Raw genomic sequence first — 12,705 nt, 5'->3', positions numbered from 1 at the left:
ATCGCTATCTATGTTGGGATGCCAGCATCAGCATTCCGAGCAGTTTCGGGATGCTGGCGTCAGCTTTCCGACCGCTGGGATACCAAATGCCTTAATGTCTCATAAATCACCCCTGCCTGAACTTCCTCTTTCCCTTACTTACCCCCTTGCACCTCTCATGCTCTCTGTTCCTCTTTAGCCCTGTAGTTGTCACTCCATCTGTGACACTCTGATATACAGATATATATGTACCCCGCAAATTGCCCTTAGGGAGCCTTTTCCTTGGACTAGCCCAGCCACACTGAAGGGGTTAATACCCCTTCCCCCTAGTCCCTGTGGGACATCTGTTGAAGCCCCAAAACACGGGGGACACAAGGACATGGGGATGAGCTAGTTACGGCTGCCTAGAGCGGGAAGCATCCTGGAACTTTGAGAAGTTTTAAATAAAGGCAGTCAGCGGGAGCCGTTAGTTGGCTGAGGAGACGTGAGACGAGACGGAGCTGCTGCTGGAAGAAGGATCGCGCCGCCTCTGAGAGGAGGAAGCCGGGCTGAGCATCATTGCCAGAAGCGCCGCGGAGACCAGGAGAGCCGTGACGGATGACGAGACCCGCCAGCCGCCGCAAAAGGAGCCTCGCCAGCCGCCGCCAAACGAGACCCGTCAGCTGCCGCCAAAGGAGCCTCGTCAGCCGCCGCCACACGAGACCCGTCAGCCGCCTCAAAAGGAGCCTCGCCAGCTGCCGCCACACGAGACCCGCCAGCCGCCGCCAAAGGAGAGTGTACTGCCGCTGCCATCAGTCTGTCTGCCGCCGGGGAAGGAACAGTGCGACGCTGAGGGAACGGGAGCCGCTGAAGAGACTGAGATCACCCGGAGAGCTGGTGAGCTTACAGAGGGAGTCGGGAGTGTAACGCCACCACAGGTATTTTACCTCAGATCCGTCCCCTTCTCACTACAGAGGCGCTAGCTTTGGCCAGTATTACGTGCTTTAGCACCCTGTCACTACCAGTCGATCCCGAGAGTCTAGTTAGTATCTGTCAGCTTGGAACTGTCATCACCAGAGTAAAGGGGCTAAGCTCCATCAACCTATTATTCAAAAGCTAAGCCAGCACCCTCACTAAGTTACACTTAACGTCAGCTATTTAGGGAAAGTCTAGTACAGATAAAGTGACTTTTGCTGACGTCAGTGTGTCAGTCAGGTGGGGAACCCTTATGCACATCAGACACTGTACTGTACAACCTAATCCTGCCAGCTTCTGCGTACTCTTCTACTGACTGAGTCGTGTTAGAGACTTGCATGCCGCTTTCACCTGTGCCGAACTGCTTGCCTTATACTATATACCTGCTACTGCTATTCCGCACTCCAGAACTGTGCTTTAAAAGTGAACTGTGCTTTGATTTCTAAGTGCCTGCTTTACTTGCTACTGTTATGATTCCAGCACTCTGGTCTGAGGAGATCTTATTGCGAGGACCGGAGCACTGGAACGTAATGCTGGGGAAGGGAGCGGGAATGGAAAATAGCCCCTTGCGCCCTAACTCCGTTGTCTCGCCCGTGCTGTCAGAAATCCCCTGCGAGACTATGGTTGCTTGAGCCCATGGCAGCCGCGTTTGAAGGGCGGATTACGTCTGCCCAACTCCGATGCCCCCCCAGGTCTTAATGAGAGACAAAGGGAAATCCGAGACAGGGTGATAACAAGGGGCCCTCTGACTAAACAACCAGGCCAGGGGCTACTAGCTAATAAAAACTAGAATATGAAAACTGCTCATGATATTATCAGCGGCCGGCAGGAAGGCAATCCTACAACAGTGGATCCACAATATACCTCCCAATCTCTCGATGGTGACCTCTAGACTATTTTTCCTGTTCACCATGGACTGGCTGGAGGCCTCTATCCATAAGGAAAAACTCACCCCTGCCTTGTTCCAGTGCTGGGACGCCTACATTTTGACACTTCCCCTACATACTAAACAAGCCATTGAAAAATGCTTTCAATCTACCTCATGGTATCTCCTCCACACTATTGACCATCCTAACCCCTTAAACATCTAACTACTTACCCTCTTCCTTTTCTCTGGATCCCTCCCCCGCTTCTTTCTATATTCTGCAGTCTACCGGGTTGATTGGAAATATAGACCCCCCCGATGTGAGAGATTGTTCTATGGATGGATCGACGGCTCGTGTCCCACGGCAGGCATTGCATGTTACTTTATTTTTATATATTTTAGGCTTTATGTTTATGTTTAGGGATTTCTAGGGTGATATACCTTTGCTAGGAGAGAACCAACATTTGATCTATTCCTGTTTATTTTTAAGTCTTCTCTGCTTTGGTAATTAAAATATAATATAAATCCCCTGATTTCACTAGTTATATATACGTTCCCTCTTTTGGAAGGGTATAAAGGTTTTATGTGAAGAAAAGTTTGAAAATATGCTTTGATCTCAACCTGATATGATATGAGACTGAATATGACTTCCTGCCGTTTTTCAGGATAACTCTATATACTGCATAATATGTAATACAACGCTACCTGTATTTTCTATGTCTCGAAATGATACATTTCTACTCTGTACGATGTGAGATTATAATAAAAAGAGTTTGAAAAAAAAAAAAAACTAGAATATGTGCGGAAAGACCGCCAGGGAAAAGGACAACCAAAATATCCACTTGTCCACTTCTCCTACCCGGCACCGCTGAGTTCCAGAGAGGACTTGTGGAAGCGGAACCCTCCGCAAATGCTCCAAAGACAAAATATGTAAAGATCAAGCGGCTGAGCCGCAACACACGGCAGAGCCGCAACTCACGAAACACCACTCGATATTCAAAGGTGATCAGTCAGGACTACTGGGGACCCAACAACTTCCTGGGATGAGATGACAACTCCCGGATACAGGACTTCTGAGTACAGGAATGACCGGATACAGCAGGACTGGAACAGACTCTCAGCAAACCAAAGCAGCATGCAGGAAGCTATTACCGGCGTCTGTGAGAAGCACTGAGAAGGTATTTAGCAGGGAGTCCTCCAATCAGCTGTTCAGAGCCTGATTGGTATTAATGCCGTGCAGCTGCCTTGCTGCACGGCCAGAAGACAAGTGTGTGTGCGTGTGTGTGTAACTAGACCCTGCAACGGGGAACGCGGTCCGCCCGTGGCGTCCCCGTTGCTAGGGTCCGTGCGGCTCAGCGCGCCCGGCGTCTAGCGTTGCTAGGAAGCCGGCGGCTGAACGCGCACGGCGTCCCTAGTTGCTAGGCGCCGGGCCGCGCGGACATTGCGGACCCCGGCGCCTAACAGTACCCCCCCCTTGAGGAGGGGTCAAGGAACCCCTAAAGCCAGGTTTCTGAGGAAATTCCCGAAAAAATGCCCTCTTGAGCCTAGGGGCATGAAGATCCTTATCTAGGACCCATGACCTTTCCTCCGGACCATAGCCTTTCCAGTGAACTAAAAAATAAAGCCGACCCCGGGACAATTTGGAATCAAGAACTTTCTCTACCAAGAACTCCTGTTGTCCCTGTACATCCACTGGAGATCTACCCTGAGAGATCCTCCGAGGAAATCTACTGGAAGAAACGTATTGTTTCAACAGGGAACAGTGAAACGTATTTCCAATCTTGAGAGATCTTGGTAAACGTAGCCGAAAGGCAACTGGGTTGACTCTTTTAATAATAAGAAATGGTCCAATAAATTTGGGTCCCAGTCTAGCCGAGGATTGTCGAAGCCTGATGTTGCGAGTTGACAACCACACCTTATCTCCCACCTTAAAAGTGCAAGGACGTCGGAGCCTGTCAGAAAATTTCTTCTCTCGAAAGGCCGCTTTTCTGAGAGCAAGGTGCACTTTTTTCCAAATTGCTCTGAGATGGGAGGTCAATGCCAGCGAGGAGACTGGAGAATGATGAAAAAAAGAATTAGCTCTGGGGTGAAAACCAAAAACTGAAAAGAAAGGAGACTCTTTAGTGGAGGAATGACAAGAATTATTGTAAGCAAATTCAGCCAAAGGAAGAAACTCGGACCAATCATTCTGGAGTTTGGCTGAATACAAGCGCAGATATTGTTTCAATGACTGGTTAACTCGTTCGGTTTGCCCGTTGGATTGTGGGTGGTAACAGGATGTTAACGACAGTTTCATCTTTAATGAAGCACAAAAACATTTCCAGAATTGTGCAACGAATTGTGGACCCCGATCAGAAACAATATCAGTGGGCAACCCATGAAGCCTGAACACATGGCGGAGGAACAAAACTGCCAACCCTTGAGCAGAAGGCAATCGGGGAAGAGCAATAAAATGAGCCATTTTACTAAAACGGTCCACTACCACCCATATGACTCGGAATCCAGCTGAAAGGGGAAGGTCAACCACAAAATCCATGGAAATATGAGACCATGGCCTGAGAGGGACACTTAAGGGCATAAGTTGCCCTATAGGCAAGGAACGGGGAACCTTATGCTGTGCACAAACCTGACATGAATAAACAAAATCCCTAACGTCTTTAGAAATACTAGGCCACCATACTGAGCGAGAGACTAACTCCAATGTTTTAGTGATTCCCGGATGCCCTGAAACTTTGTTGTCATGGAATTCAGTTAAAACAGTAGCTGTCAAAAATTCAGGAACGTAAAGACGACCAGCAGGAGTAAATCTAGGAGCTTGATGTTGAAGCTGGTTTAACTGGGTAAATAAATCCTGTGTGAGGCCTGCCCGGATGACCGAAGATGGAAGTATTGGGGTAACAACAGGATTGTTATTGTGAACCGGAAGAAAGCTACGTGACAGGGCATCAGCTTTAGTATTCTTGGAACCAGGCCTGAAAGTGATTATAAATTTGAAACGAGTAAAAAATAATGCCCAACGTGCCTGCCGGGCATTAAGCCGTTTAGCTGATTCAATGTATTGCAGGTTCTTATGGTCAGTCAATACCGAAATAGTATACTTCGCTCCTTCCAGCCAATGCCTCCACTCCTCAAAAGCCCACTTTACCGCCAGTAACTCCCGATTACCAACGTCATAATTGGATTCAGCGGAGGAGAATTTCCTGGACATAAAGGCACAAGGATGTAACTCCAGAGACTCCGGATCCTTTTGAGAAAGGACGGCCCCCACTCCAACTTCTGAGGCATCAACCTCCACAACAAAGGGCAATTCCGGATTAGGATGTTTTAGGACTGGAGCTGAGACAAAGGCTTGTTTCAGGGCCCGGAAGGATAACTCAGCTTCATGCGACCAGTTGGTAGGATCCGCTCCTTTCTTTGTCAGAGCTACAATGGGAGCAAGCAGGTCAGAAAAAGAATGAATGAACCTCCTATAATAATTCGCAAACCCTAAAAAGCGCTGAATTGCTTTTAAATTGGTGGGTTGCGCCCAATTAAGGATGGCCTAGAGCTTCTTGGGTTCCATCGAAAATCCCTGAGGGGAAATTATGTACCCTAAAAAAGATACTTCCGTGACGTGAAATTCACACTTCTCCAGCTTGGCATATAAATGATTCTCACATAACTTTTGAAGAACCAGACGCACCTGGGTGATATGCTGTTCCATCGATTCAGAATAAATCAAGATGTCGTCTAAATAAACGACCACGAATTTCCCTAAGAAGTCACGGAGCACATCATTTATGAGGTCTTGAAAAACTGCTGGAGCATTAGACAGGCCGAACGGCATCACCAGGTATTCGTAGTGACCCGACTGAGTACTGAAAGCCGTCTTCCACTCATCTCCAGATTTAATTCGGATGAGGTTGTAAGCTCCTCTCAGGTCAATTTTAGAAAAAATCACAGCAAAACGTAACTGATCAAAGAGTACAGAAATCAACGGCAAAGGATAGGTGTTTTTAACTGAGATCTTATTCAGGGCTCTAAAATCTATGCATGGTCTAAGCGAGCCATCCTTCTTCTCCACAAAGAAAAAACCAGCACTTAAAGGGGATTTTGATGGTCTAATAAATCCTTTCTGTAAGCTCTCCTGAACATAGTCATTCATAGCCGAAGTTTCTGGCCCGGACAATGCATATAATCTCCCCTTTGGCAATGCGGCACCAGGAACTAGCTCAATAGCACAATCATAAGGCCGATGGGGAGGCAGAATGTCCGCATTGCCTTTGGAGAATACATCGGCAAACTCCTGGTATTCCCCAGGAATGAGTTCTGAAATGATAGCTGCGACTCTGACTGGAAACGAAATACACTCCTTAGCACAAAATGTACCCCATTGGGAAATCTCCCCGGACCGCCAATCAATGGTGGGATTATGAAAGGCCAGCCAAGGGTGATCCAGAACAACTGGAACTGCTGGGCAATGTGTTAGATAGAATTCGATATTTTCGGAATGTAAGGCTCCTACTGTAAGTACTACAGGAGGTGTACGGTGGGTAATAACCCCATTGGAAAGCGGACTCCCATCTAAGCCATGCATGGTGACACACCTATCCAATGGTAACTGTGGAATTTCTAAGGCCTTAGCCCAAGTTAAATCCATAAAGTTTCCTGCAGCTCCACTGTCAACAAAAGCCGACACCAAAGAACTGAGGCTGTCAAAGGAAACCTTAACTGGAACTAAAAGAGAGTTATTCGAGGAGATAAGCTGCAGACCTAGGTGAACCCCCTCACAATTCACCTGGTCAAAGCGTTTCCCGACTTGTTCGGACAGTTACGAGCAAAATGTCCCTTACCACCACAGTACAAACAAAGACCGGAATTTTGCCTTCTGGTCCTTTCCTCAGGAGACAGCCGGGAGAGACCCATCTGCATGGGCTCCTCGACGTCTTCTGGAATGGAATAAACACAAGGACTTGACCTTACAGATGTTCCTCTTTCAGCTCTCCGCTCTCTGAGACGACGATCAATCTTAATAGAAAGCTCCATGAGTTTATCGAGAGTCTCAGGAGCGGGGTACTGGAGGAGACTGTCTTTAATAGACTCTGATAAGCCGAGGCGAAACTGACTGCGCAGGGCTGGGTCATTCCAGCCACAGTCGTTCGACCAACGGCGAAACTCAGTACAATAAACCTCTGCAGGATTTTTACCTTGTTTGAGAGCGCGTAGCTGACTTTCAGTGGACGCCTCTCTATCTGGGTCATCATACAAAAGCCCTAAAGATTTAAAGAAAGCGTCTACTGACAACAACGTAGGATCCTCTGCTCTTAAACCGAATGCCCAGGTCTGAGGATCCCCCAGGAGTAAAGAAATAATAATCCCAACCCGCTGAGATTCAGTACCAGAGGAAGTAGGTCTTAAACGAAAATAAAGTTTACAGGATTCTTTAAAATTAAAAAATTCTTTTCTATCACCAGAAAAACGGTCAGGCAAATGCATTTTTGGTTCAGGGACTCCCCTTGGGGAGGCTCGCAAAAGATCTTCCTGCGACCTCACCCGAAGAGAAAGATCCTGAACCATCTAAGTAAGTTCTTGAATCTGATTGACTAAGAGCTGGCCAGGGTTTGGCCCTAAACCTGTCGGATTCATGAGGCCAAACATTTTTAACAAAAACTGAATGAGAGGAAAAAATTAAAGCCCTGTTTAATTTTAATTTTTGGTATGGCCGGTAATAATGTTATGATTCCAGCACTCTGGTCTGAGGAGATCTTATTGCGAGGACCGGAGCACTGGAACGTAATGCTGGGGAAGGGAGCGGGAATGGAAAATAGCCCCTGGCGCCCTAACTCCGTTGTCTCGCCCGTGCTGTCAGAAATCCCCTGCGAGACTATGGTTGCTTGAGCCCATGGCAGCCGCGTTTGAAGGGCGGATTACGTCTGCCCAACTCCGATGCCCCCCCAGGTCTTAATGAGAGACAAAGGGAAATCCGAGACAGGGTGATAACAAGGGGCCCTCTGACTAAACAACCAGGCCAGGGGCTACAAGCTAATAAAAACTAGAATATGTGCGGAAAGACCGCCAGGGAAAAGGACAACCAAAATATCCACTTGTCCACTTCTCCTACCCGGCACCGCCGAGTTCCAGAGAGGACTTGTGGAAGCGGAACCCTCCGCAAATGCTCCAAAGACAAAATATGTAAAGATCAAGCGGCTGAGCCGCAACACACGGCAGAGCCGCAACTCACGAAACACCACTCGATATTCAAAGGTGATCAGTCAGGACTACTGGGGACCCAACGACTTCCTGGGATGAGATGACAACTCCCGGATACAGGACTTCTGAGGACAGGAATGACCGGATACAGCAGGACTGGAACAGACTCTCAGCAAACCAAAGCAGCATGCAGGAAGCTATTACCGGCGTCTGTGAGAAGCACTGAGAAGGTATTTAGCAGGGAGTCCTCCAATCAGCTGTTCAGAACCTGATTGGTATTAATGCCGTGCAGCTGCCTTGCTGCACGGCCCGAAGACAAGTGTGTGTGCGTGTGTGTGTAACTAGACCCTGCAACGGGGAACGCGGTCCGCCCGTGGCGTCCCCGTTGCTAGGGTCCGTGCGGCTCAGCGCGCCCGGCATCTAGCGTTGCTAGGAAGCCGGCGGCTGAACGCGCACGGCGTCCCTAGTTGCTAGGCGCCGGGCCGCGCGGACATTGCGGACCCCGGCGCCTAACAGCTACCTTTGTGACTATGGGGTATAATTGAGTTTACTTGAAATTGACTCCTCCGCTACTTAGCGTAGATATTGTGCCTTAGATATAAGCAGTATACAGGGTCAACCAAGGTTATACTACCACCGTGACAGCATCTAGAGCATTGCAAATTACTAGTAAATTGCTGTTAACGTATAAGGTGTAATGTTTGTTGTGATTGTACACTGTGACGTCACTTTATTGTTTACATTATCTGTAAAGTGCCTTTGCCATCAACCCTGTAAAGTTAAAGCGGTGACCACTCTTTCTGATCCAGTATAATAAATTCCTTGTCACCGTCCAAACGTGTGGTGACCTGTGTTTGGGGTCCGCTGGGGTTGGGGTTCCTTGTTCCTCTGCCTAGGTTACCAGCAGCTGATCCGGTCTAAGAAGTGATCCCGGGTGAAGAATTCAGGTACGAACACCGACATCAACACCTACACCTGCAACCACATTCTCACCGATTGAACCTGTTACAACTTGGTGTCCGCGAACAGGATCAGGATACAGGATGTCAGAAGCACAGGAACTTCAGACGCCCACATCTACTGCAGTTAGAAGGAATTTACCCGCCTCGCCCGGTCAGTCGTCACCAGCTGTGTCATCACCGGCTGCACCAATTACGATGCCCTATTATTTTGGAGCCCCGTGGCTTACCGTATACTCGGGAGATTTGAAGACAATAAGCACAAGTCCGTTTAAAGAATTCCGGGACAAAATAAGATCGATGTTCAAGCTTTATCCCCTGAATGAGGAGCAAAAAGTGGAGGTAGTTACCGGACAACTCAAAGGGGCACCACTATGTGAGTCAGATCTTGGTCGGATGAAGAACGGAAAACAGCTGAAGGTATCCTGGGAAAGTTGGCTGGTATCTTCAATTTACAGACCATTGCGGAATTACAGGGGCGCCTATACGCTCGGAAGCAGCAACCAAATGAAAATCTCCGGGAGTTTGCCCTGGGCCTACAAGAAGCCAGGCGGGCAATACAGGCCAGAGACCCTCGGGAAGCTGAACAAACAGAGGAGACTATGATTAATTTATTCATTGAAGGAGCAAGAGGAGAAGCGACAAAAGCACAGTTGCGGATGTTGAGGCATCAGAACCCTCTCTGCACTTTCTCTGAATTAAAGGAGGCTATGATGGACATTTTAGGTCTAAACCAAAACACAGATGGAGAATACATGGCGGTGGTGGGACCATCTGAGGGAAGAGTGCCTGGGGAGTCTCAACTAAGCCCTATGGCTGAATCCTTTATCTATAAAGGGACCGTCAGTCAGCAATCACAGGCTGGTCAAGACCAAATTGGAGCTCTCACCAGCGTTGTTAATGAAATGATGAAGGAGCTGAAGGAGATACGGCTGGAGCAAGCGGAAGCTAAGCGCCAAGGTTGGCGTCGGGACCAAAGTAGAAGAGGGCGGTCACGAGGGGAGGTGCCACGAGAATCGGGGCGGCGCCCCACGGACCAATTTGATGATCAAGGGAGGCCTATATGTAGAAGATGTAATCAAAGTGGACACATCGAATGGCGATGTGCTAATGATCCTTTAAACGACTCCACCCCGAGGCAAGGGACCGACCCTCGGGAGGAGATGCATCAATAGGTCCATCGAAGCCAGGGTGGTGGCCTCAATATGTTGGCGAGTGTCCCCACCTGAAGATCCGAATTAATGGGGTAGAAGTGCCCGCTCTTCTAGACACGGGATCACAGGTGACGACGATCCATTTGGCCGAATTCTAGAAACATTGGGAAGAATCTGAGATAGTGAACCCACCCAACACTTGGTTGCATCTATTGGCCAGTAATGGACAGCCAATCGCGTTCCGCGGCTATTGGGAAGCTAATCTCGCTATCTGCAAAGCTAATCTGGAACGACAAGGGTGTTTGGTCACTACTACAAACAAGCAGCATCTTCCCCCGGTCATCCTCGGAATGAACGTTCTGCAGAATTGCCCAGATGAATTAGTGGAAGCCCTTAAACTGGAAATGCGATCTGCTGCCCCAAAGGAGCGGAAGACTCTTCAGCAAATGGTCCGGTTGCTCGAGGGGCACAAGAGGTTCACTAATGCAAAGAGGGAAGTTGGAAAGGCAAGGATCGACGATCGTCAGCATATTATCCTTAGACCCAATTCTGAGCACGTGGTGTGGTGCAAGGCGCGGATCAGCCCTGGGGGAAGAGATTATGAGGCAATCCTAGAACCCTGTGACTTCGATGGACAGCAGCTGTTCGCGGTGGCCCGAACCCTTGCCACTGTAACAAGAGGCAGAGTACCCGTCAGGATTTTGAATCCTCATAGTTATCCAGTTCGTCTGTTCCGGCATTGTCCCGTGGCTAGTGTGGTGTTGGTCGACTTTCAAGATGTCATCGGTGAGGCTCTACCCAGAGTTTCAGAGGGAGCTGCAGCCAGTCAAACCAGTATGACCACCGGTGAGACTCCCTGGTGGAGTGACATCCAGATCGGCGGCCCAGATACTACAGAGAGTCAACGAGAAGGTGTACTGCAGGTGGTGCGCAAGAATGCCAAAGCGTTCAGTCAATTTCCATCAGACTTCGGAAAGGCTGAAGGGGTCCAGCACCACATACCCACTGGAACCCATCCCCCAGTCAAGGAGAGACACAGACCTCTACCTCCGGCTATGTATCAACCGGTGAGGACCATGATTAACGAAATGAAGGAAGCTGGTGTAATCAGGGAGAGCCACAGTCCATGGGCGGCCCCGTTGGTAATTGTGCGGAAGAAGGACGGCAGTCTCAGATTCTGCGTTGATTATAGAAAATTGAATGCTGCCACACACAAAGATGCCTATCCTCTACCTCGAATAGAAGAATCACTGACAGCATTAAAGACGGCTTGGTAATTTTCAACTCTTGACCTGACAAGCGGGTACTGGCAAATCCCAATGGCTCCAGAAGACCGGGAGAAGACGGCATTTACGACTCCTATGGGCCTGTTCGAATTCGACCGGATGCCGTTCGGGTTGTGCAATGCTCCGGCCACCTTCCAGCGGGTCATGGAGCATTGTTTGGGACACCGAAACTTCGAGATGTTCTTGCTCTATCTGGATGATATCATATTTTCAAAATCTTATGACGAGCACCTAGAACATCTGGAGGAGGTCTTCACCCAGTTGACTAAATGCGGCCTAAAGTTAAAACAATCTAAGTGCCACCTATTAAAACCAAGTGTGCAGTACCTGGGTCACATCGTTAGTTTCGGAGGAGTAAAGCCCGATCCCGAGAAGATACGAGTGGTGGGGAATTGGCCTGTTCCTCGTACTGTTAAAGATATTCGCAGTTTCCTTGGTTTTGTGGGATACTACCGCCGCTTTATCCAGCACTTCGCAAAAATAGCTGCTCCGCTTCATGCATTACTTCGAGGCAGGTCAGGACAAGAGAGAAGGAGTACTGCCCTGGTCGCATGGACAGAGGAGCAACAGAACGCTTTCGAGCAACTAAAGTCAGTTCTAATGGAGGCCCCAATCCTTGCCTACCCCGACTACGAAAAGCCGTTCCAGGTGCACACCGAAGCCAGCCATTGCGGATTAGGAGCTGTACTCTCCCAGCTGCATGACGGTTGGGAGAGGGTTATAGCATATGCCAGCAGAGGTCTAAGGAAGACCGAAAGGAACAATGAGAATTACAGCACCTTCAAATTGGAGCTCCTTGCCCTCATGGGCTGTAACCGAAAAATGTAAGAATTACTTGACCGCCACACCTTTTCGTGATCGTTACAGACAACAATCCGCTGGCACACCTATCCTCTGGCACACCTATCCTCTGCCCGCCTTGGAGCAAAGATGGATGGCACGTTTGGCAAATTTCAGATATACAGTGTCTTACCGGAGCGGTAACGCGAATGGAAATGCTGACGCCTTGTCTCGCTTGCTGACTACGGACCTTGCGGAAGAGGAGCGAGACTGGACTGAAGACATCGAGACACCCGTGTTCAGACCTCTGAGTACACGGAAACAAGTCATCCATTCAGACCCTGTCACTGCCACTAGAAACAGTGGAACTGATAAGTCTGTGAGCGCTTCCCCCGAAGTTGACTGGGCACAAGTACAGAGAGCCAGCCCCGTGGTACAGCGCCTGATTGATCTTATTCGACAAAATAAACAACTAACCAAGACACAAAGAGCCAATGCTGACCCTGAATTGGTCAAACTATTACGCCATCGAGACCGAA

The sequence above is a fragment of the Pseudophryne corroboree genome, chromosome 12 (genome assembly GCF_028390025.1).
Source record: "Pseudophryne corroboree isolate aPseCor3 chromosome 12, aPseCor3.hap2, whole genome shotgun sequence".
In the NCBI taxonomy this organism is placed as follows: Eukaryota; Metazoa; Chordata; class Amphibia; order Anura; family Myobatrachidae; genus Pseudophryne; species Pseudophryne corroboree.
This window is presented reverse-complemented; position numbering follows the sequence as displayed.